Consider the following 24,401-nt stretch of genomic DNA (forward strand, 5'->3'; position numbering starts at 1 on the left):
TTACATTAATTTAAATTATATCTGTTATCCCTTCACTCAGAAGCACTGTGGATCTACATGTACAGAAAGAGAGGAAGACGAAACATCATTCATCCCAATGAACTTTTGTGATGATAATGATCTTATGAGGTTTAACTCACTCACTAAAATGTTAACATTAAAGTCAATTCGTTTTGAAAGCTAGTAGCTCAGTATTTTAGGTTTACTATGGACTGTTCATCTCTAAAGCATACGTGAAATTGTTCAGTGATTGTTTTTGCCTTTTCTGTCACTGGGGCTGGGCATGCATGTTTTCCCAGCCTCGTGAGAGAGGGTGAGCTGCTCTGGCTTTTACTCATTGCCCTGACAATTCGATACAGAATACTGTGTAACAGGAGAGTAGGGAGGAACCAGCCTGACGATCATCCTCCCCAGGCTTAGAAAGGGTAGAAAGGGGATGGCTTTGGGTGCCATTTATTTAATTTAATTTTCATTATTTTCCTGGATTTCCTGTTTCTCTTGTGTTTCTATTTTTACTAGCAATATGTTTTAGCATTCTATGTTTACCCAGAAATTTAATCATGTAATTTGATTTTCAACTTGGTAGGTGATATTTGCTAGCGATTTTAAATAATTTTATTGTAGAATTAACATTTCCATTTATATTTTTGTTCTTTTGAGAAGATGCGTGCATGGTGTGCTGTGTGGTGTACTCTGAGGTGCTTGTGCTTGCCGGTGTAGGTGGATGTAGCTGCTTTATGTGCTTATAGGGGACAGAGGGAAGAGCTGAATGTCTTCCCTCAGTTGCTACTGTCTTAGTCACTGTCTTGTGGCTGTGAAGAGACACCACGGCCATGGCAACTCTTTAAAAGGGAAGCATTTAACTGAGGCTGCCTTACAGTTTCAGAGGTTTGCTCCACTGTCATTATTGCAGAGAGCATGCTAGCATGCAGGCAGACACGGTGCTGTAGAAGTAGCTGAGAGTTCTACATCCAGATCATCAGGAAGCAGGAAGTGAGAGGACACTCTTGAAACCTCAAAGTCCACACCCAGTGACACACTTCCTCCAACAAGGACACACCTCCTAATCCTTTCAAACAGTGTCCCTCCCTGGTGACCAAGCTTCAAAACTATGAGCCAATGGGGCCATTCTCATTCAAACCACCATAGCTCTGTATCTTTATTTTCAGGTTCTCTCACTAAACCCAGAGCTCATCTATTTGCATAGGCTGGTTGGCAATAAGCTTCAGGGATCTGCTTGTCTCTGTCTCTGCCCTGACTCTGCCCGAGTGCTGGGGCTGCAGATGGGCCGCTGTGCCCAGGACAGCACACGGACCCTGTGCTCTGAGATCTTTATCTTTGTGCACTTGGCATGGTACTGAGTGAGCCATTTCTTCAGCCTTTTTAAAGTATGTTTTCATGATAAGTTTTCCAATCTGTTTACCTGGTTTACTTTTCAAAGAGACATTTCTATTCTCATAATCAAATTTAAAGAAGTATATACAAGAAATCCCATTCACAAAAGACAATTAAAAAGCTAAGATGTTGAGGGGCATGCATGCAGAGGGTGGAGGAAGGGAGGGATTGGGACGGGAGGAGGGAGGAAACCACTGGGGGAGGTACAAAGTGAATAAAGTGTAATTAATAAAGAATTTTAAAAAAAAATTAAAAAATAAAAAACTAAGATGTCTATTGATAATTACTTGAATTCTTACATAAAATTAAACTTTATTGATATAGAAATTAGAACCAGTCCTGTTTCTTTACTGAAAGGGCAATATTATCAAATATCATTTTTTTCCTAAATTAATGTATCAGTTTGATTTTATTCCTGCAATGATGTCAGAAAAATTATCTTGAAAGAATTTTAAATTTCCCCAAAGGATTTGGGGTTTTATCTAAAATAAAAACCAAAAAATGGCAAAGACGCTTTTGTTTAACAGATGGAGTGATTTTTACATACCAGTTACTGAAATTTTGTTTTGTTTTGTTTGTTTTTGTTCTTTGGGAGGTGCTTTTGGAAGTTTTGTTTGTTTTGTTTTGAGACAGGGGTTCTCTGTGTAGCCTTGGCTGTCCTGACCTCACTTTGTAGACCAGGCTGAGGTCAAACTCACAGAGATCCACCTCCCTCTACCTCCCTGAGTGCTGGGATTGCAGACCTGCATTACTGCTCCCCGATACCAGTTAGTGAAATTTATTATGAGACTATAAAATCTGGAGAGATGGCGGAGCAGTTAAAATGTTCTCGCAGAGGACCTGGGTTCAGTTCCTAGCATCTGTAACTCCTGTTCTTGGGAATCTGATGCCATCTCCTGGCCTCAGTGAGTACTGCACATACGTGGTGCAAAATGCATGCATGCAAGCAAAATGCCATACACTAAAATAAAAATAATGTTTTCAATTTTTTAAAATGTTTCATTAGTGGGAGATGTGACTAGCCAATCTACTTTTTAACTGTATTTGCAGGGGTGCCATGGAAAGTGACAGAGTATGCTATTGTTTACTAGATGTCCGTAGATTTTTCTACAGCCCCCAGCTACCTGGCTACTTGGTAGTCAAGAAATCCACTCTAGCTGTTGACTAGAAAATAACAGGACTCAGGCACATGAGCATGACTTTGAGGCGCTCTCTCTCTCTCTCTCTCCTTCCCTCCCTCTCTCTTCCCCTCTCCCTCCCTCCCTCTCTCCACCCACTCTGTCATCAGCCCTACACAAATTCAGATGACAATTCCCTGAACAGGGACAGCCTGAATCAATCCTCAGGTGGAGAATAAACAAACGACAAAACTTCTCTGAGAGTTACCTCACTCTAGTGGGCATGCGAGCTACCATGAGCGACAGCTGTGCTCGTCTGCTGGGATTTGGTTTTGCAACATCATAAAGCATATAGTGCCCATACTGTTAGTCATCTGGGTTAAGTATAAAATAACCGGGGACTATTGGTCAGACGCTGAATCTTTGAAAACAGCAGAGACGTGGTCACTGGAAACTATTCAGCAGAATTAAGGCTTCAGGGCTGTGAACCAAGACACCTGAACAGTCAACACTTTTATGCGCGAAAACTAAGCTTTGTGGGTGCTGAAGAGCTCGCTCATCCGTTAATAGCGCTGGCTGCTTTGGAAGAGGATCTGGGTTTGAGTCCCAGAACCTACGCGACAGCTCACAACCAACTGTAACTCTGTAACAGCAGATCCGACTGGAGCCCTCTTCTGGCCTCTGCGGGTATTGCACACCTGCAGTGCACAGGCGTACATGCAGGCAAAACACACAACTGCATAAAATAATGAAGTGTCTTCAAAAGCAAATAAAATCTGTTCTCCTTAACCACCAGGTCCATAAGGGAACCGTGGAGTGAATGTGCTTGCACACACTGAGGTTCTGTGTCACGGTAAGCCTGCTTGGTCTCTGCCCTGAAAGGAGAAGCTGGCGACGTCATGTTGAAGAGCTAGCACATCTCTTGCTGTTGAAGGCGATGCCCTCTGTACGCCCTCAGTCAGAGCAGAAGGGAAGACATGAGTGTCCCTGCTCAAAAGATGCCCAGACATGGATTCGCAGGCCTGTCTCTTGAGAGCCATAGAAGGGCATGGCTGTCAGTGACTCTGAGGGGCTGGTTTACTTGGATCCTGACTAGCTCCTCCATTTGCTTCAGGCCACGCCGGGAAAACATTCAAAGCTTTTATCTCCATAAAGAATGATTAGTCTGGACATTTTAATATTTATCTTGAACCCACCCTTTTTTAAATGTTTTAGTAAATGGCTTCTGGTTGGCTATCTTTCCCACAACTTCTATAATTAAAGATTACAATAAAGATGTGTTAAATTCGAATTTAAGCTTCATTGCTGTCCAAAGGACATTTAGACTGTTTTCACTAGTCTCTTTTTTACAGAGATTCTCATTATTTTGTAACTATATTAAAATTCTTTGTGCAGGATTTTCCTATCTCTTTACAGAAGGATTTATGTTCATTTGGCTTAATCTCCAGAAGAGGGCTTGCTCTCCTATGCTCAAAAAAAAAAAAAAAAAAAAAAAAACAGTGTGTGTTCAAGACAGATGAAAACTCAAGCCATGACAAAAAGAGTTACTGTGTTTCTTGCAAAGTCATTAAATGAGAACAGCAGCTGTCTGTGTGAGAGCAACAAACACCTGAACATCCAGTAAGGACTGGCTCCTTGAAGAACCACCCAGGGATGGCCCCAGAACTTCCTTAGAAAGCACAGCGGAAGAAGTGAGGTAATGGCCTCCCTAAGGGTGTATCATTTACGATGGTGGAAAATCAGTAAGAGAGAGCTGCCTGGCAGTGATCGATTTGCCATGGTTTTAGTCTATCAGAAGGATTTAGGGTTGTCTTAAGGAAGAGTCTCACCCTCCAAGTATTGCTTTGGTGTTAAATAGCTCAGAACAAGCTTATCCTAGATAACAAAGTCTCTGTAGTTAGGTGGAATCAACTGAAAAATGTGGAACATAGAAAGTGATGAGCAACGATGTTATCAAAGTACAGAAAACCTCACACACCTTCCTCCCAAGGCTCAAGAAGGGGAGGAAAGAGTGCAAGAGCCAGGGGAGGCGGACAGGAGTAAATGTTTTCAGGACACAGCAGGGCAGCTGCACATATGAACTCACGATCACGGTTAGTGTGGCTCTTATGCATAGCTTTTGTTGATGTCGTAGTATGTTTTTATCCAGTCTGAAGATATCTGTCTTCATTCACATTTAATACCATTAGCAATGTGTTTGAACTTATGCTTGGAATTTTCCATTTGTTTTCTATATATCTCATGTATTTCTTATTCAGTATTTTCTTACCTAGTGCCTAATTTTGTAGCTAGCTAGTTATATGATAGAGAGAGAAAGAGATAGAGATAGATAGATAGATAGATAGATAGATAGATAGATAGATAGATAGATAGATGATAAGTAGATATATACAGAAATAATTGTTACGATGAAACACCATGATCATCAAATGGCAAGCTGGGGAGGAAAGAGTTTATTTGGCTTACACTTGCACATCACTGTTCATCACTGAAGGAAATCAGGACAGGAACTCAAACCAGGTAAAATCCTAGAGCAGGAGATGATACGGAGGCCTTGAAGGATGCTGCTTATTGCCTTGCTTCTCCTGGCCTGTTCAGCCTGCTTTCTTATCGAACCCACTAATCCCTCATGGTGCCCAGGCATGGGATGGGCCTTCTCCCATTGATTAGGAGCTAAGAAAATGCCTTACAGCTGGATATCACGAGTACACTTCCTCAACTGAGGCTCCTTCCTCTCTGATGATTCTAGCGTGTGTCAAGTTGACACAAAACCAGACAGTACAGACAAATAGATAAATGATAAAAGATAGATAGATAGATAGATAGATAGATAAGATAAGATAATATAGATGATAGATAAGTTAATAGATAAATGATATAGATAGATGATAGGCAGACAGAGATACAGATGAAGTACAAAGCTCTCCCCTTCTCCTTTTCCTTTCTCTGAGCCAGCTTTGTCTATGTTGTCTCTCCATAAAATATCATGGCATAATGACTGTTTTAGATACACTTCAGCTTTACAAGAAAGAATGTAAAGGAAAATATCTCAATAGGATGTGCTGTGTCTGTCCATATATTCACTGTTTCCATCACCCCACTCATATCTGGTAGATCTGAGTTCCTACCTGATCTCATTTCTTGGCAGATGAAGAGACAGCTCAGTTTTTTCTATAAGACAGTTTTCTGAGGTGAAGCATATTCCCTTACACAGTAGAGCTGTTGAGCATGTCGTCTGGAAGGCTAGGGTGACTGGTAGCTACAGCGTGGCACAGACCTGCCCAGGGTAACAATCCTTCGAAGACTCTAAAGCTGTGTTGGGGAATGATTGGATTGGCTCCCTCCCTGGTCTCCATCTTGCTGTCCTTCCATTATGTTATCGCAGAACTTTCCATCCCACCTCCAATTTGCAGTTCGGCAGAAGTCAGTCTTCCCCAATATCTTTCCACTAAGGAAGTTTTGGTTTTACTCAATGCCAGTGCTAACACAACTATAAAGGAAAATAAAATACAAAGTTTTCTCCAATTGTCGGCCAGTTACACCGGACTCACGAGCTCAGCGTGAGGCCCATCAGCTGTGTTTTCACCATTTCTATAGCAGTGTTTCCTTTCAGGGTCCTTTTGTACCAGGTGCACAGCCTGGGGATGGCAGAAGCCTGAGCCTTCCAGTGCACACTCTGAAAACATTGGCGGCTGTCCCAGGGCACTGTCCCTGCAGAGGGAGTGACCCAAGGCAAAATGCATCCTCCAATACTCCCCTCTGTTCTTAATCCATAAAACTCATTCCTTCAGGATTAGTCCCCTCAACCTTATCTCACACTTGGAACATGTATATTTACTTATCTTTGTTAGGTGGATTTAACCATTTATCACCATACAGTCCTTGATTTTTAAAATAAAGCATAGCAAGCCGGGTGTGGTGGCACATGCCTGTAATCCCAGCACTCAGGGAGGCAAAGGCAGATGAATCTCTGTGAGTTCGAGGTTAGCCTGGTCTACAAAGTGAGTCCAGGACAGCTAAGGCTACACAGAGAAACCCTGTCTCTTAAATAAATAATAAATAAAGCAAGCATAGCTAATTTAAGGGTAAAACCCAACTGTCCACAGGGCTATCTCTTTTAGAACTCATGTAAATTCAAAGTAAATGTCTTCTACATGCTCTAAAGGATTGTAATGGACCCCAGATGCTGTCTACAATAACCACATTTCATTTGTGTAGTGATTCCATGTGTTAGGCCCTGTTCTCAGTGCTTTGTATATATTATCTCATTCAAATTCAAAGACACTCTGTGATGCTGGGACTGTTACTGCACTAAATCTACAAAGGCAAGACTTGTAGCCCAGGTAGAATCATAGGCTTGGCTGGAGGAAGAGCCAAGATAAAAATCAAGCAAGATCAACTCCAGAGTCTTGGCTCCATCTTGCTGGGGTTCACTCCATTCTGTAATTACTGTAAACATTCACAGAGTACCGGGCGTCTGCCAGCACCCTTCTAAACACTGGACATAGAACTCCTTTAATCCTAAGCACAGGCTTGGGAGTTGAAATCCATGTGAGATGAAAAAAAAAATGTTTTTCAGGGAAAATCCACTAATCCTACAAGGTGATTCAGCCAGGCTTAAAGCAAAGCCCGTCACAGCTACTAGACAGAAATACTACAGAGCACCCAGCCTTACACATCATGGGTGCACACGAGGGAGACTGTTCCTTTTTCACCTGGCCAGCGCATGGACAGATTGTGGGAGGGGACTGGCTGTTCCCTGCAGGTATCATCGACTGTCCCAGTAACCAGATTCCTGGGCAAATGTTGTTCTTTGCCATTTCAGCAGGCATCAGTTACTGAAGGCAAAGAAAATCTACCTTTTTATTAACTGATGGAAAAACTGAATAATGGAGATCCAGCAATAACAGAAAAAAAAGGAAGTTCTATGGGAAAAAAATAAAAGGAACTTGAATCAGTCAGCTAGTGTATGCATTTATGCATTTACTAACAGATCTTTAATGAAACCAAGCAGCACCTAATATTGGGACAACACAGTCACACCAACAATAACAAACTAACAAACATAACAAAATGAAATAAAAGCTGAAAGCCTTCCATTGTATTTTGCAAACTCTTAGTAGAGTTGTCATATTATCCCACTGTTTTCATGTTTTTAAGAATTACAGAGTCTGAAATAAAAAAAGACGCAGATACGATACCCCACATTCTAAAATTTACTCTTCCCCTCCCCTCTTTTTTTCTTTTTTCTGAGACAGGGTTTCTCTGTGCAGCCTTGGCCGTCCCAGACTCACTTTGTAGACCAGGCTGGCCTCGAACTCACAGATACCCACCTGCCCCTGCCTCCCTGAGTGCTGGGGTTACAGGAGTGTACCACCTCACCCAGCGAAATCCACTTTTTTAGAACAACCATATTTTTATCTAAATTTTAAAACGTTTTTGAGGGTTTTATACGTGAGTACTGTATTTCCATTCTTTCTACTCTCTCCTCCAGCCCCTCTTAAAATCATGGCCTCTTGCTCTCTAACTATTGTTTCTTTCACACATACAGATGTAGCATCTATGCGCTGTTGCTCACATACCTGTGTGCTCAGGGCTGGCCACGTGGGACTGCACAAGCGATCAGGGGCCTCGTCCCCGGAGAACACTGATCCTCCCTGTCAATCAGCCATTCATTGCTTGCGGCTCTTTATCTAGGGGTGGGGCCTTATGAGATTTCCCTCATCCGCTTTGGCAAGTCAACTAGTGTCTTTGTGCGGGTCTTGTTTACAAGATCATATTGTTGAGATTTCAACGGTGCAACTTCACTGTCATGTATAAAAGACAGTCTTTCAGCAGACATCTTGGTCTTCTGGCTCTTACTATCTCTAGGCCTCCTCTTCCTCCATGCTCCCAAGCTTTATGTTAGAGCTAGGTACCCAAGGTCAGCCATCATCTACATTTGGACTAGTTCTGGATTTCTTGAATGTTCTGTCTCCTTCAAAAGAGTAGCTCCAGGTTTGATTTGATGTGTTGTAATGCACGAGAGAACATTCTATAAAAGTGAATCGTTCTTCCTACCATTGTGGAACTGATACTAAAAACAAATATGAGTGGTTATCTGTGAATATTGTTTAACGGGATTCAGAAAACAAATGTTATTTAAGTTTTCATTGGCTGCTTTTAGCAAGACTATTAAAATGAACAAGTATATAAAAAATTAGCTTAAGAAAAATACAAACCCACTCATACTATGCCTGTAAAATGCTAAGTCTACCTGCATCAGAAGAGCATTGTGAATTGAGGACATTTGGTTGAGCCATGGAAAAGTGCTTAATGAAACCTTAAATCATCTGTGGAATTTCAGAGCAAATGCTGGCTCCTGCCATGTATAAATCTTCCCCTAAAGCTGAAACTAAGAATGTGCTAAGCAGGCCCAGTGAGAGGTTCACCATGCTCCTCCCTAGGAAAAATGTGGCTTTCCTATACATCACTCAATTCAAAGCAGATGGGGAGCCACCAGCCGCCAGAAGGAGGAAAGATGTACAGCATATTATAATTATGAGCTTCAGACAAACAAAGGGGAAGGAGAAGATGACTTTAGAGCAAACAGGCAGTTTCTTCTCTGAAAGCCTCTCCGGAGTCCAGCACACTCGGAAGAAAATGGTGTCATCCCAGAAACATTAAGTGTCTCAGTAGAATGCCCCCACCATTTCTATCCTGGTGCCTGCTGCCCTCTTCTTGGTTAGAAGTCCCACAATCCCATGTCACCAGACTCTGGAGCAGGCTCCCGTGACTCACACTGAGTCAGTCATTTAGCCAGTTCATTTTAGAAATGAGCATGCCATCTATCTAGGTCCTGTTAGGGAATCCTGTGGTTTGCACACAACCTACTAGAAAGAAATGGGTTCTTGTTAGCAGAGATGCCTGTTGTCTACAGCATTTGACTGTGCTACTGATGTCATATGCAGATAAGATGAAGCCACAGGTAGTCAAGTGGTCTGCAGAGATAGACAATGGGACCTGAGGACAGCAATTCATCTGCCTGATCAAACTTCTCCTGAAGCAGACACTCCTCTTTAATTTTGAGTCAAGGGAACCAGTAAAAGCCCATCCTGTGTTTGGGTTTGCATTTTCTATCTATGAGTATTAGAAAAATCCTTAAGAACCAGACTCTAACCTTAGGAATGATGTTAAATAACAAAAACAAAACAAAACAAAAAAAGAGGATAAATATCTTTTCCATCTTTTTTGAAATAACAAACCTGTGCTGGGCGTGTTGCTAATCTGTCCACCGTGCAAACAAGTTTAAAGGCTTTTCCCCGTGTTACACAGCTGGGGGTTAGCAGTTCTCCGTGCTAAGCTCAAATCCCAGGCTGCTTCTATGCGTGCCTTTCCTCCTCAGAGCGCAGGAGCATGAAGTCCTTAGTGGCACAAACAGCCACAACAAAGCCACTTTCCTTCCTGGAGCATCAGGCATATCCAGATGCCTGAGGGAGTGGGTGTGAGTTAGGACCAGGAGTAACACATGGTGCTCTGTGGTGTTTGGGGGACTGATCCTTTAAGTTGCCTTGGTCCTTCCAGTAGCCTGTGTTGAAACCTAACTCTCTGGCAGTGGTGATCAGAGGTGAGGCTGGGAGAAGTGCTTGAATCCCCAAAACTCTACCCTTGTGGGGTGGGACCTGTGGCCTTGTGAAAGGATCGAGTTGGAGGCCTTTCTGGCATACACGGTGGTGTGACCTTGTTTGCGAGGAAATAAATATATTTTCTTCAATTTCAATCTTATTTCAGCGTGTGTGGGTGTGGGTGTGTGATTGCCATGTGATGCCAGAATATAGTGTTGTCTCTCCTGGCCCTTGAGTGCAGGACGTTGTGAGCTACCATGTGGGCACAGGGCTCTCTCTGCAAAAGCAGCCAGCACTCTTAGCTACTGAGCCATCTCTCCAGCCCTTCCTTCTATGTTTCACTGTACTGGGGATGGACCATGTGTGGTCGTGCTGGATTCTTCTTATTCCTTATTTTATGATTATTTGTTTATTTATTTTATTGACTTATTTGTTTATTTGCTGTTCACTTAAGGCCTCACCAAGTTAACTAGGATGGTGCGGAACACCCTCTGCAGCCCAGGCAGGCCTTGGACTTGTAACCCAGAAGAATGAAAATTTTCACAAAAGGGCTAAATTTCGAAACTCAGAAAATGGACGTCCAGCTTCTGGTTGGGCATGTGAGACACTTCCTGCTGTTCAGTTAGTGGTAAGCAGAGAGTTGAATGAACTGGAAAACAGGTGACTTCAGAGAACAAAGCATCCCCTACTCCCTAGCCACCGCCACCACTAGAAAACAGGCACCCAGGAGGCCTCAGCAGGACCAGCGCCAGCATGGAAAGCTCAACCTATAACCCACACAGTGCTGACTGCAGGCTCACGGGACGTAGTCTAAACACTGAAAACGCCAGTCACAGCCAGGCCTGATACAACTGTCACTTTTACCACTCAGAGCTTCATCTGATCCTTATAGTGGGTATTTGAGAAAAATTCTCTCATGTTTCTAGCTCAGGGAAAGGAATCATCCATCGTGAGATACTTTGTTCTTAAGATGTTCTGCCCTCCTGAGAAACTGAGCTGTTCAGGTTTTACCTGAGACTGAGTGGCCAGAGGGGAGGGAACTGCTGTGGAAACCGCAGGAATAAGTTTTGGAAAGCCTGAGAGCTCAGGCTTCCCAGGCACACCTTGCCACTGTATTTCTCAGTACCTACTCACAGCAGCACCCTTCACCAGAGTTCGCTGCCCTGCTATCAAGAAAAAAGCACAGGACATATTAAAAGGCTTCCACCCACAAAAAAAAAAAAAAGACATGGAGTTAGAACTGAGTTCAGGCTACAGAGGAAGATGATGCAGCCAGCCTTGATGAGACCTGATAGGCTAGGGTCAGATGGAAGGGAAGAAGGACCTCCCCTAACAGTGGACTAGGGGAGGGACATAGGGGAAAAAGAGGAAGGGAGGGTGGGACTGGGAGGAGATGAGGGAGGGGCTGCAGTAGGAATACAAAATGAATAAATTGTAATAAGTAAGTAGTAAATAAATAAATAATTTTTTAAAAACTGAGTTCAGCTACACAATCAACAGGATCAATGGATATCTAGAGGTGAATTCATCCAACAGCATATTACACATAGCTCAGGAGTTCACACGGAACACTTGCCAATGTAGACCATGTTCTGAGCAACAAAAAGATCTTAGAAAAGAATCATAATGCACTCACTGTCTCTCTCAGAGTAAGATGAAATTGGACTAAACATCAGTAACAGAAAGGAACCAGAGTAATTCTCAGATGTGCAGATTAAATTATGCACTACATAACAACAAGTAGAAAAGAAGATTAAAATAGGCACTTTGTGCTATATATGTATGTATTTTGATGAATACAGCTCATCAAAATGTGTGGGATTCAATAGCAGCAAAGTTTAAAGGGAAATGAACCTCACTAAATGGATACATAGAAAAGAAAGGTCTAGAGGCTGGAGAGCCAGATACTTCAGCAGTTACCAGCGCTGGCTGTTCTCCCAGAGGACCCAGGTTCAGTTCCCAGCACCCACATGGTGTCTCATGACCATCTGTACCTCCAGTTCTAAGGGACTTGATTCCCTCTTCTGGCCTCTGTGGGAACTGCACACAAATGGTGCACCCACATGCAGGCAAGCACTCATACACACGTAACAAAAATAAGTAAAGTTTTTAAAAATGTATACCTGGCTTAAAGATACAGAACCTAGCTACTAGCTACAGCATTGGCTTGGTACTCAAATAAAAATAAGCAAATAAGTTATTGGAATCTAATTTAATTAAAATTTTGGAATCACATGATGCTAAGGTAAAAAAAATTATTAATAAGTAGAATATATATGGCAAATGTGTGTTATGTTAGCATAAGGTTTCGGGTTTTGTTTAAATGTGTATTTAGTGATCCACTCCCAGGCATAACAAAATCAAAGGAAAACTGATACAACCAGCAATGCTTTTCTATATTTTCTTAAAGATTTTCTCTTTAGACCTGTATGTGTGTATATGTGCTCACATGTATTGAGAAACAAGCTCAAGCTCTCTACATGACTAAGCCTCCCTCTTCATTGCTGAATTATCTCTCCACTCAGTTTTCTTTATGTTTTTCTATGCTTAGAAACTTGTAAATACATACAAGTTTGCAGTGTTTATTTTATTATCCATATTCATTATTCACATGAACAGACTGATATTATAACTGACATAGTACATAAAAATTATCAGCACTTTCAACAACCACAACTGCCCCAAAAGTACAGGCTTCCTTCTCTACAAAACAATGAACTAAGACACACACACACACACCAATCAACCAAGAACACTAACACTTCCTGTGTTAAGAGTCCTAAGGAAATTCCAGAGTTTTTCCTCCACTTTTTTCTGCTCTCTTAGCACCCTCAAACCGCAAATCCAAGAGGATTAGAGCTAGGGAACCCCCGACTGCAGAGTTGTAGGTTCAAGCCATTCTGTTTCCAGTTTCCTGTTACAAAGGCCTGTTTACAGTCTGCAGTCTTTAATCTAGGCCTGTCTGTTCCGGGCTTCTTTTGCCATCGCAGCAGCAGCAGCAGCAGCAGCAGCAGCAGCAGCAGCAGCAGCAGCAGTGGGATGGGCCCTTGTGTAATCGGCCATAGGTTCCCCCAAAACACCTTGACTCTTGCAGAGTGAGCAGTTTTCAAGTTCTGAGGGCTCTGACTAAAAGAAACTGAGTGACAGGGAGTGACTTCCTCTGTTTTCTCACCTGAAAAACGGAAGACTTTATGTGTCCAGGGGGACCATTCCTTGAAGCTCTCAATTTGAAATTTTCTTGCACACCTAGAATATGAGTGGACACAGAAATTGGGTTTCTCCTGTTCAGAATTCCCCTGTCATTCCCACCTAACTGTTGGCTGTTTCTGAGAAATGTGAATAACTTATAGGTGTACATGAACATAGGGACTGGGGTGTCTTCCTGTTAGGTTGCATTTCAGTAGAGAATTTGAAACTGCTGATTTCAAACAGGGGAGTGGCTGATTCTTACCAGTGCCCTTGATTAGGGCATGCTTCTCTGCCACGCTGCCTGTAAACACGGCCCTCTAGGTCTGGGTCTAGACTTTTCACCCAGAGCTAATACTGTGGACATCTCTGTCCCAGTTTGCTTTCTGTTGCTGTGATAGAAACACTGAGCAAAACCAATTTGGTGAGAGAGAGGCTTATTTCAGCTTATAGATGGAGGTCATAACCCATCGCGGAGGGGAGCCAAGGCAGGAATCTCCACCACACAGACATTGTTCCAGGCTCAGGCGCTCCTATCCTCTGGTGTGGCTCCTCCTCATTCCACCTTCCTGTGTTTTCCATGTATTACTCAGTCACCTACCATGGGCTCCCCTCCTTTCTTGCCCTTGGATTCTGAGCCCATTTTCCATACTCCCTGAAACCACATTAAATCCTGCCCTGAAGCTCAGCTCTCAGTTTCCTATCTCACTGGAGAGCGGTCAGGGGAGAAGGAGGCAGAAACAGCCTGCTTCAAGTCATACGTTGCTTTGATTTAATAATGAGGAAAGTTGAAGAGCTAGTGAGATGCAGAGAAGGCAAAGCCTGCATGGCAAGGAGCAAGGGCCTTTTGCTCAGAGAGCCAAGGCCAGAACCTTCTAAGAAAATGCACAGGGCCTAATCTCTCTAGTTCCGCATTTTCAATCTATTCAAAGAGACAGACTAAAACTAAAGACATCCTAAGTAAGAAAGAAACTCCATTTCCCCAAATCCCAAAAGGCAGAGAGACAAAGGACTATCCCTGTGATGCCCTTAGCATACCAAACCACATGCTGGCCTCCAGCTCCCTCAGTACCACAAGTACCTGTTACCAATTTGCTTCCCTTCCCCTCCCCAAACTTCCCTAACTCAGGGGCCTCCCTCCCCCCAGCTTCTCATTCTCCCTATAACCTTGCTATTTTGGCTATGCTCTCCAGATCTGTCTCTTTCTCTCTATCTTCCTCCCTTCTTGCCACCCCACCTCACTGCCCTTGCTTCCTGCTTCTCTCATGGCCACATCCAGTCTACTGACATTTTCAGTCTACTCCTTTCTCTCTCTGCCCTGGGCTTTTCCAGATGCCTCTGGATGTTCTCTCCTTGTCTGCAATAAAAAACCTTCCCTTTAACCCTACCTGGAGCAGTCATGCCATCAGTTTACATAATTCTGTCTCTGTCAAAGTGAGAAAGTCTCATTTTTCTCATCAGAGGAGGCCTAGAGACAGTACGAGCCAGAAGACCAAGATGTCTGCTGAAAGACTGTCTTTTATATATGACAATGAAGTTGCACCGTTGAAATCTCAACAATGTGATCTTGTAAACAAGACCCGCACAAAGACACTAGTTGACTTGCCAAAGCAGATGAGGAAAATACTGATAGATTGCCCAGTCCATAGTGGTTAGTGTTAGGGACTGTGTTGTGGATGTAAATGTTTTTTGTTTTTGTTTTAATCCCAGGTGTGAGACACAGGACTGATTCAGATTGTCCACAGCAGTAGGCTATTTGCCTCAGGTGGGCTCTGAGATGGGCTCTTTGCCAGCTGGAATTAGTTGAATTCTGAGGACTTTGAGGAGTATAAATATGATAGCCCAGGGGAAGAAAGGGTGGCAGCTTGGAGGAGTCAGAGGAGGAGGATTGCTCGCTGCTGATTTGTCCTGCTGTTGCTTTCGCTGTTTGGTTTGCTGGCTCCCTGAACTTCTGGATTTCCTGACAATGGATATTGGTATTGCCCCAAAAAGAATCCTACAACTCTACCCAACAGGAAGAAATAAAGAGGGCTATGTTCCCTTTCCCTTACAACCTTCCTTTTCCCTGACCTGGAGTTGAGGAGTTGGAAGGGAGGCATAAGCTTTAGGGAATCCTCAAATAAGGGAGCATTTGAAAACCTAGAGCCTACAACGCTGATTTCTACTAATTTAAATACATACTAAGAGTTCCTGTCATGCCAAAACGCATCTCTTCCTCAAAACAAAAGGCAAACTGACACATCCACAGCCTAAAGAAACCTGTGCAAATGCCGGCTGTGGAGGCAGGGGATTCGCTCCTCTCCGAACAGACGTGTGCCTGAACAGCCATTGCAATAATTTGGCCATAAACTACACTGCCTGCATCAGGAGCTGGTGCAGAGCGGAGGCCTGGAATGCCAGGGAGAGTGGTCAGAAAAACTCCCAAAGGAGCTGAAGAGCTGCCTCAGTGGTTAAGAGCACTGGCTGCTCTTCTGGAGGACCTGGGTTCAATCCCCAAGTGGCAGCTCACAATTGTCTGTACCTTGGGGGTGGGAGGGGTTGTCTGACACCCTCTTCTGCCTGCTGAAGGCACTATACACATGTGATATATAGACAGTCAAGCATCCAAAACATTTATACACATAAATATAAAAACAAACAATTACAAATGCACAAATGTCTCACGCTGAAGAGGTACAGGTACAGTGCTGAGACTCAGCCCGTAGAAGGCCAAAGAGAGGTTGATGATAAAAAGTGCTCTCCTCCTTCTCCAGCCTCTACAGTTTTATCTTACAGCTCCCACAAAGCAGAAGATAGACCAGAGTTAAAACAAAAAAAAGAATAATATTGCTGGAGAGGAGTGTTCCACTAGAGGCTGAGGTTAAAGATTCATGATACAGGCTGGAGAAATAGTGGGTAAAGGGCTCACTACACAAGCCTGGAGGCATGAGTTCAGTTCTCTGGCACCCAGGTAAATAGTCTATTGTGATAGCACACACCTCAACACTGAATGGGAAGGTGGGAGAGGAGAGACAGGCAGATCCCAGGGTCCAGCTGGTCATTGTTTCAGAAAAATGAGGTGGCGAGCCTGGCTAGATGGATCAATAGTTAGAGCACTGGCTAATTGACAGAGGAGCCAGGTTCAGTTCCCAGTACCCACATGGCATCTCATAATCAGCTGTAACTCCAACTCCAGGAGATATAGCGCCCTCTTCTGGCCTCCACTGGTACTGCACACATAGGATGCACATACATATAGTCAGGCACATGTATGTACACATTAAATAAATAAGTATAAGAAAATAAGATAAAGAGTGATTGATGAAGACACCTGATGTCGTCTCTGGCCTCCACACAGGTGTACACCCATGCACACAGACATACACACTCAAGCATGCACTATAGACACGTATACAAATAAATGTATACACGCATGCATAACACAAGTTTAATGTAGACTTGACTGAAAGTTACTAAAGGTTTTTGCACTTTCCATGGCCATGTCCAAGGGCTGGGAAGGGTGTGGCAGAGTATTTTAGGGATTCATTGGTTGTTCTCAGGAAGAAAGAGAGTTCTTTCCCGGTTTATAGGAAATCCAGTTACAACCAATTCAATAATCAGGTTACAACCAGAATAAGCGTTCATCTCCTGATATAAGCTATTTTTCTATTCTTTGGACCCAAAAGGAGGCAAAAAGCTTTGAAACTTCCACTTATTCCACCTATTCATCTATATTCATCTATTGTGTGAATAAATTCTTACCCAGGGTGGTCACAGGTTACATATTAATACAACTCTCTCTTCTCTTTATTCTCAGGAATGGGTAGAAGTTAAAATATTGAGAGAGATTCTCTCTTGCTGCTTTAACTAGCTAATTTAAAAACTGAAAAAAAAAATCTAATTTGTTTTTAGGTGACAGAAAACGATAATATTCAAACTGTGAGTAATCATAGCTTATGTATTTCTTATTTTTAATAAGAGCTCACTGAAGGAGATGTCAGGGATGTTTTTCATAATTCACTTTACAGTGGAAAAACTGTGCATATAGAAGAAAATATAACTTGAACAGCCACATAGAATAATTTTGTTAGGAAAATTCTGCTATAGTATTATTGTATATATATAAAAGGGATGGCCAGATGTGCTGAATTTAGTGTCACACCTTTAATCCCAGCACTCAGGAGGCAGAGGCAGTGTGAATTTGAGGGCAATGTGTCTACATACTGAGTTCCAGGCTACACAGAGAGACCCTGCCTCAAAAAAACAAAACCGAACAACAGCAACAACAAAACATATTTCCAGAAAGGGTGAACTAAAGTGGTGTTTTAGGTTTACTATTGCTGTGATGAAACACTGTGACCAAAGCAACCTGGGCTGGAAAGGGTTTATTTGTCTTACACTTCCAAATCACTGTTCATCAGCATAGGAAGTCAGGACAGGAACTCAAGCAGGGCAGGAACCTGGAGGCAGGAGCTGAAGCAGAGGCCATGGAGGGATGCTGCTTACCGGCTTGCTCAGCCTGCTTTTTAAAAAAGTCCAGGACCTTCAGTCCAGGGATGGCCCCACCCACAATGACCTGGACCCTCCCACATCAATCACTAATTAGGAAAATGCCCTATAGGCTTGTCTACAGCCCACTCATGTGGCAGCGACTTCTTTCTTGAGGTTCCCTCCTTTTAGATGATTTTAGCTTGTGTCAGGTTGACATAAAACTATCCAGTACAAGTTAGGAAGACCCACGCTGGAGGTAAGTGACAACATCTCAGGCAATGGTGGGATGGGTTGAAACATACTCAGAAGTAGAACTAGCACAGAACTTCCTGCCTCAGCTTCCCCTTGCCAGGATGTGAGTGGGCAGTTTCACAGCAAACCTCCTCCCATAAGGGACCCAAACCTCTGGAACTATGGGATAAAAAATATCACCCCCTGCGTTGTTTATGTCAGGAATTCGGTCACAGCAACAAAAAGTTAAGACTCACATATTTATTTATTTTAGGATTTATCTTTGCTATTTTCAGTTATGTATATGTATTGTGTGAGTGCAGGTGTCTGTGGAGGCCAGCAGGGGGCATCAGACCCTTTGAAACACGAATTTCTGATGGATGTGAGCTACCTGAAGTGGGTCTAAGAACAGTATGTTTTTGTTGTTGTTTTAAGTTTTTATTTTATTTTACCTTATGTGCCTCCTTGTAGTACTCAAGAAGGCTAGAAGAGGGTGCCAGGTCCCTCAAACCATGTGGGTACTGGGACTCAAACCCTGGTCCTCTGGAAGAGCAGCCAAGGCTCTTAAATGTTGAACCATCTCTCCAGCCCTCATGTATCTATTTTCAAGTGAATTTTGAAATTTTTTTAATTATGTATTTATAGGTACAAAGTAAATCTTCAATCTGTCATACAAGACACAGTTGGGCCAAATTAATCAGGATGTCCATCACTTCAAACAATTTACTCCTTTGGGCTTGCTGAAATACCTGTGCACTTTGTGACTGTCTCCCCATTTCTGCCATTTCCCTGTCTCTGGTAACTGCCATCATACCATCCACTTCGATGGGTTCAGCTTCTTAAGAACACATATATAAGTGACATGGTCTGTGTTTTGCCTGTGCCTGGCTTACTTCACCTAGCATAATGTTATGGTTTCTTTATGCTTCCATAGTGATATTACTTGTCTCTATTGTGTATATATCCCAGCTTTAAGATCAACTCACTGGCTGATGGGACTTAGGGCAGTACCCATGACATTGGCCTCATGTTAGGAGTTGGCTTGGTGTGGGCTTATCTCCAGGAATCTGTTTGTTTGCAGTCAAGGTTTGACTCCTGTGGCCCAGATTGGCCTCAAAACTCTTCTGTGGCCAAGGATGCTGATGCTGGTATCAGACTACGGCCACACCCCGTTTCCATTCTGTGCTGGGGACTGAGTCTGAGGCTTTGTGCATGCTAGGTAAGCACTCCACTAATTGTGCTATGTCTCCAGGCCCTCTCTGGGAAGTCTGGAATGTGTCCAAATGCCGAACACGTGGTTACTTCAAGCTTAATGCGTGCTTTTTAAACAAGAGATTTCAAGTGAAAGAGTTCGTAGGTCAGGCTGAGGTTTTAGTAGGAGTAGCACAGGGCACAGCACAGATCCTGAAGACTGCCATCCCACCTCCACTCTGCATTTTAACTTACTTCTCTGTAGACTGACTTCATTCCAGTATAAATTTGTGGGGATGGGGAGTAAAAATAACAATATATTTTCCTTTCCTCCTCAGAGCCAAGCACATGATTAATTACTGTTTGTGGAAAACTTGAGTAAAGGATTATTTGAGAACTGGCCTGTGTGTTACAAAGAAACTCAGTCTGGACCCAGGCCCGTTGCTTGGGGAGCTAAACAATTCCATTTAAGATACTTTACCAAAATTATAATAATGAGCTTGGGGCTGCTCCATCCTACACAGATCCAAAGTCCTTACTCCAAATGGAATTTTAAGATGTCTATAAATCTGCTGGCCCATCAGTCACTGGTGAACTTACAGATTCTGCACTGGGTGTCTATTAAATGGTTATCTCAATACTTGGCAACTTCAAACAAGAAACCTTGCTTATCCTCTGTCCTACGGGTCTAGGGACTGCAGGTGCAGCTGTGGTCCACCATTCAGCAGTTTCTTGCAAAATCAAAGTTGAGTCTTGGCTGAGCCCACTGGCTTGAGACCATAGCCACTTCAGGGATATGCTAGAGGAATAGCCAGTTCTACACCCAATCCCTAGACACGGTCAGGCCTCAGAGTATCCAAACTTACCCATATGGCTGCTGGGAGAAGCAATAGGCCCAGCTTCACATGGGCCTGCTCTGCCAGACATAACAGGAGAGAACAGGGGATGCCCTGGCCACAAGAGGCTTTAGTGGCCAACGCAGCTTTGCCAAGGTGTGTCAATTAATTAAACGTGGGTCACAGCATCACACCCACAGTCAAGGGTCAGGAATTAAATTGCAAGAATATCAGTAAGTGGGCAGGGAGGATGAGGACCACCACAGAGGGTGGTCTGCATCAACCATCATTCCAAGGCCAAACCCTGAGAAAATTAGTGTCAAGAATTAAGATGGATCTGAAATAGGCCAGATGTAGGACCACGGGGAACCATGCAGCTTCAAAGTCCATCTGCTGTTCGGAACTACTCATGAGAAACACAACTTTCCATTTTTGTCTATTTTTGTTCTAAGCATGCTTTCCCTGACAGTTTGGGTTTCCAAACTCTCTAAAGACCCTGTCCTGCTATATACCTGCTTGTCCACCCTGTGGCTGACCTCCTTCATGCTGGTTTATCTCACATGGCTACTAGGGCTGTCGTTCTTGTTTTTTGTTTGTTTGTTTTTGTTTCTGATGGATTAGTGATAACTCAGAGTCACCAATAATGTGTTGATGTCACTCTAAGGAAACAAATTAAAAACAGGTTCCCTTGGAGTAACTGAGCCTCCAGTGAGCCCAGACTTGAATTCTGTACTTCTCTCTCCGTGTGTCGCCCACTGCTCTCTGTCTTTTGTATGAGTCTGAGTGAATGCTGTCTTATGATCTGTCTCTTTGTCTGAGTCTGCCCCCACCCAGGGGCTTTGCTTTGTGTTTATAACATCCCAGAAAGCATCACATAGCAAAGGAATGAGAGATACTTTACAGAAATCTTTAACAGAGTTTTACAAGGGATGAAGTCACTGATTCCAACTGACCCCAGTGACCCAGATGAGAAATAGTATTACAAACATCACTGTTTGCCGAGAAGTATCCTCCGTGTGTGGCATCTGACATTTTATGTGGAGACTTTCAGCCTATATTTGATGTTTTTGGTAAATGACTATCATAAGACATATGCATTATGACCTGAACCAGCAGGTCACTCTTCAGTGACCAGATCCTAAGTAGGAAAGTCTGTATATAAGAAGATAAAGGAGACAGAAAAGCTGGGGTCAGGAGGTCTTATGCCTATGTCTTATGCCAAGCAAGCTTATTAAGAACTACATCATCTTACTATTTGCAGAGGGAGAATGGGCCAAGGCCAGCAGAGAACTAAGTCAGACAGTGGGAATAAAAATCAACCCACTTGCTGCCTTAGGACCAGTAACCACAGCTTTTCAGGGAAGAAATCCAGGTTCCCAGGAACTGAAGCCTTAACTTTCTGGTCCACAGCCCCAGACTAGACCTAGCCAAGTCTAGTCTACCCCTAGGCAAGAGCACAGAACTCGGTTTCTTTTGTCCTTTTATAGGAGCTTTGGATTGGTGCGGCTTTCAACATTACTCCAGTTGGGGACATGGAAGAGTTCATAACTTGAGAATACAATTATGCACTACCTCAGGTTATAAAAGTTGATTGCACGGGAATCCAAGGCAACTAAGGCTGCCTGTTACATTGTTCTCTTAAAGGCAAGTTAAACAAACAGTTTGAATACACAAGTGTGTGACCTCAGGGTACATTATTAACTCTGGCTGTGAGGTTCCGCTGACGTTAAGTCCCTTGGAGTGTAAGAGTTATTTTCAAAATAGGGCATCACCATATAGTACAAGGTGCACAGCCTAGCACACCCTTCGAGCTCAGCCTGCCACTTCCACTAGTTTAAAACTTGTTCTTGACATATGTGTGAAGACGTCACAACGGCACCAACACCAAAATAAAATAACATAAAATAAAATAAAATAAAGACGAGGGCGAGGGCGGGGAGCGTGTACTTGGCGGAAAGCCGGCAACACTGCAAGCTCTTCTCGCACATAGAACTGTAAATTGTTCCACTCCAGCTGTCCCCTGTGGACACTGGCCAGGGAGGTGTCTAAACAAGTCCCCTGCAGCAGCCCCAGTCCTGTGGGCTCATCTGCTCTGTGTTGCTTAGGATTCTGTTGTGAAACAGTTTTTACACCATAGAGATTTCATTTTTAATGAAGGACATCTTCGACCTGTGCTTATCTTGTTGTGTGTGTGCATTTAAGAAAAAAAAAACAAAAAAACAAAAAAAAACACATCATTCTGCAGACATGAAACCACATGAAATCTATGGCTTTAAATTTCCCTTGAAGAGGCTGAAGAGATGGGTCAGCGGGCAAGTGCATCCCCTACTCTGTTGCTCTGACTGGAATTTGGTTCCTAGCATCCAAGTCGGCTCTTCACAGACACCTATAATTCCAACTCCAGGGGATCTGATGCCTCTGCAGGCGCCGAACTCACTAGTGAAAACACACACACACACACACCATACTTTAAAACATTTTAAATGCATTCAAATAAGGAAACAAAGCCTTCATATAAGTGACAACAGGAGTCACAACATGCCCATCTCCCCTGCTCACTTTTTCTAGCCCCCTGCTCTTTGATTGTGTGGTTCTGGTGTGTTTTGGTGTTTCGTTCCTCCATGTTCCATGCACTTTCCTACCTGGACTCTTCATCCGGTCGTCTGCCAGGACCTCTTGCTCCTCGTCCTCATCCCCAATTTCCTGCCATCATCCATGTAGTTTCCTGATGCCTCTGTCTAAAAGTCCCTAACGCTGAGGCCAACTGTGTCTTCCTGATACAACACCACATGACAGTTAGACAGAACTTAATGTTTGCTGAGTAAACACATGCGTGAGTGAATGTTAGGTGATTCCGGGTTTTGTTAATTCCTGTTTCTTCACTGTGTTCACGAAATTCAAAGAGTTCCAAAAGGAATCTGCTTTTAAGTCTTATCAAACTAGGCCAAATATAAGATTCAAAATAATAATTTTTCTCCTAAGTTCAGTCGTCCCTGTCAATGATCAAATGTCATTTCCGTTTCTACCCTTTGGCAGTAGAGGCACAGACGCAAGGCTGCCCCATTCCTATTGTTTCTCTTCTTGTTTAACTCAGGAGCAGAAAGACCTGTGTCTCTGTGTGCTTTACCAACCAGCCACACCTGGGCTTTCTGGCAGAAGAAAGGTCTCCCAAAATGATTCCTTTTCCTGTCTTTGAAGAACAAAAAAGTCATCCTCATGGCATCAGCAATACCCCAATGTTCATTCTGCCAGAGACAAAATAAAAAAATCACAGCACAAATGTTTTTTTTTTCCACATAAAGAGGGGCTTCTAAGGTGGAAGCTGACCCTGTGGACAAACTGGCCAAACTCCCCTAAGTCATTTGCTTTTGTTTCTTCTCTATGGTAGGTTAGTTTTGGGGTAGGAGAATAGATGGCAAGAATGGAGATACATGCTGGCAATAAAAGTGTACTGCTTTCTCCCTAATGTGACCTTTTGAGGGCCCAGGCAGAGCACGAGCTCACATTCAGATGAAATCAGAAGATGCCACAGCAATGCTTTAGAAATGAGTGGAGGGTTCTAAACATGCTTTATAATGATGCCTGCTGCTAGCCAAGCCTGGAACTGGGGCTCCATGGACAGAAGGGAGGCAGTCAGGAAGTGAGTGATTACCGTCTTTGTATGCACATTTCCTACAAAGACAGGGTAGCTTTTGTCTCTTACAAAGCCCTAGTTGTGTTGTTTCCATAGTGTAGCGGTTATCACGTTTGCCCCACACAAAGCACTAGTTATTCTCACCAGAGGAGAAATGGTGAGGGCTATAAGTCTGTGCCCACTTTTCCCACACCCTCTGCCTTGCTTAGTTTTTTTTCTCCTGGGTCTTCTTTTCTCAAGGCCCTTTATAGGAAAGTAATGTTTGCTATTCACTTTCCCACACCTGTGTGTGTGGGTGATTACAGTGTATGTAAATATTCATTCATGTGGATTGTGCATCGGTGTGAGTGTACACATAGATATCAGAGGTTGATGTTGGTGTTAATTTTGTGAACATTATTTGGGGGTTCCTTAAAGCTTATATATCTCTTCCAACCCCCCAAGCCCAGGCAGAGAAAAAAAGAAGGCTGTAAGGGAAAGGAGTCATAGCCCTCTTTATTTCCTCCTGCTGTGCAGCGTCGTAGGATTTTCTGGGGGACAATACCAACATTCATTGTCAGGAAATTCAGAAGTCCGGGTAACTGGGTAACCAGCAAGAGCAGCGAGCAGTCCTCCTCCGCTCTGGGCTATCATATTTGTACCCCTCAAAGTCCTCAGAATTCAACTAATTCCAGCTGGCAAAGACCACGCTCCACAATTAACAGGTGTGGGCAAACTAAAGTCCCCCACCTGGGAT

At 43.3% G+C, this 24,401-nt stretch overlaps 1 long non-coding RNA gene across 1 annotated transcript in view; it reads right to left on the reverse strand.

The window, feature by feature from the left end:
• Window positions 1-22,759, reverse strand: part of LOC132652218 (uncharacterized) — a 65,323-nt gene extending 42,564 nt beyond the window's left edge. The window contains exon 1 of the long non-coding RNA XR_009589698.1: window positions 22,674-22,759. This is a non-coding gene — a long non-coding RNA (uncharacterized LOC132652218). The remainder of the gene's footprint in view (window positions 1-22,673) is intronic.
• Between the last annotated feature and the right edge of the window lie 1,642 nt (window positions 22,760-24,401).

This window comes from Meriones unguiculatus, chromosome 2 (genome assembly GCF_030254825.1).
Source record: "Meriones unguiculatus strain TT.TT164.6M chromosome 2, Bangor_MerUng_6.1, whole genome shotgun sequence".
In the NCBI taxonomy this organism is placed as follows: domain Eukaryota; kingdom Metazoa; phylum Chordata; class Mammalia; order Rodentia; family Muridae; genus Meriones; species Meriones unguiculatus.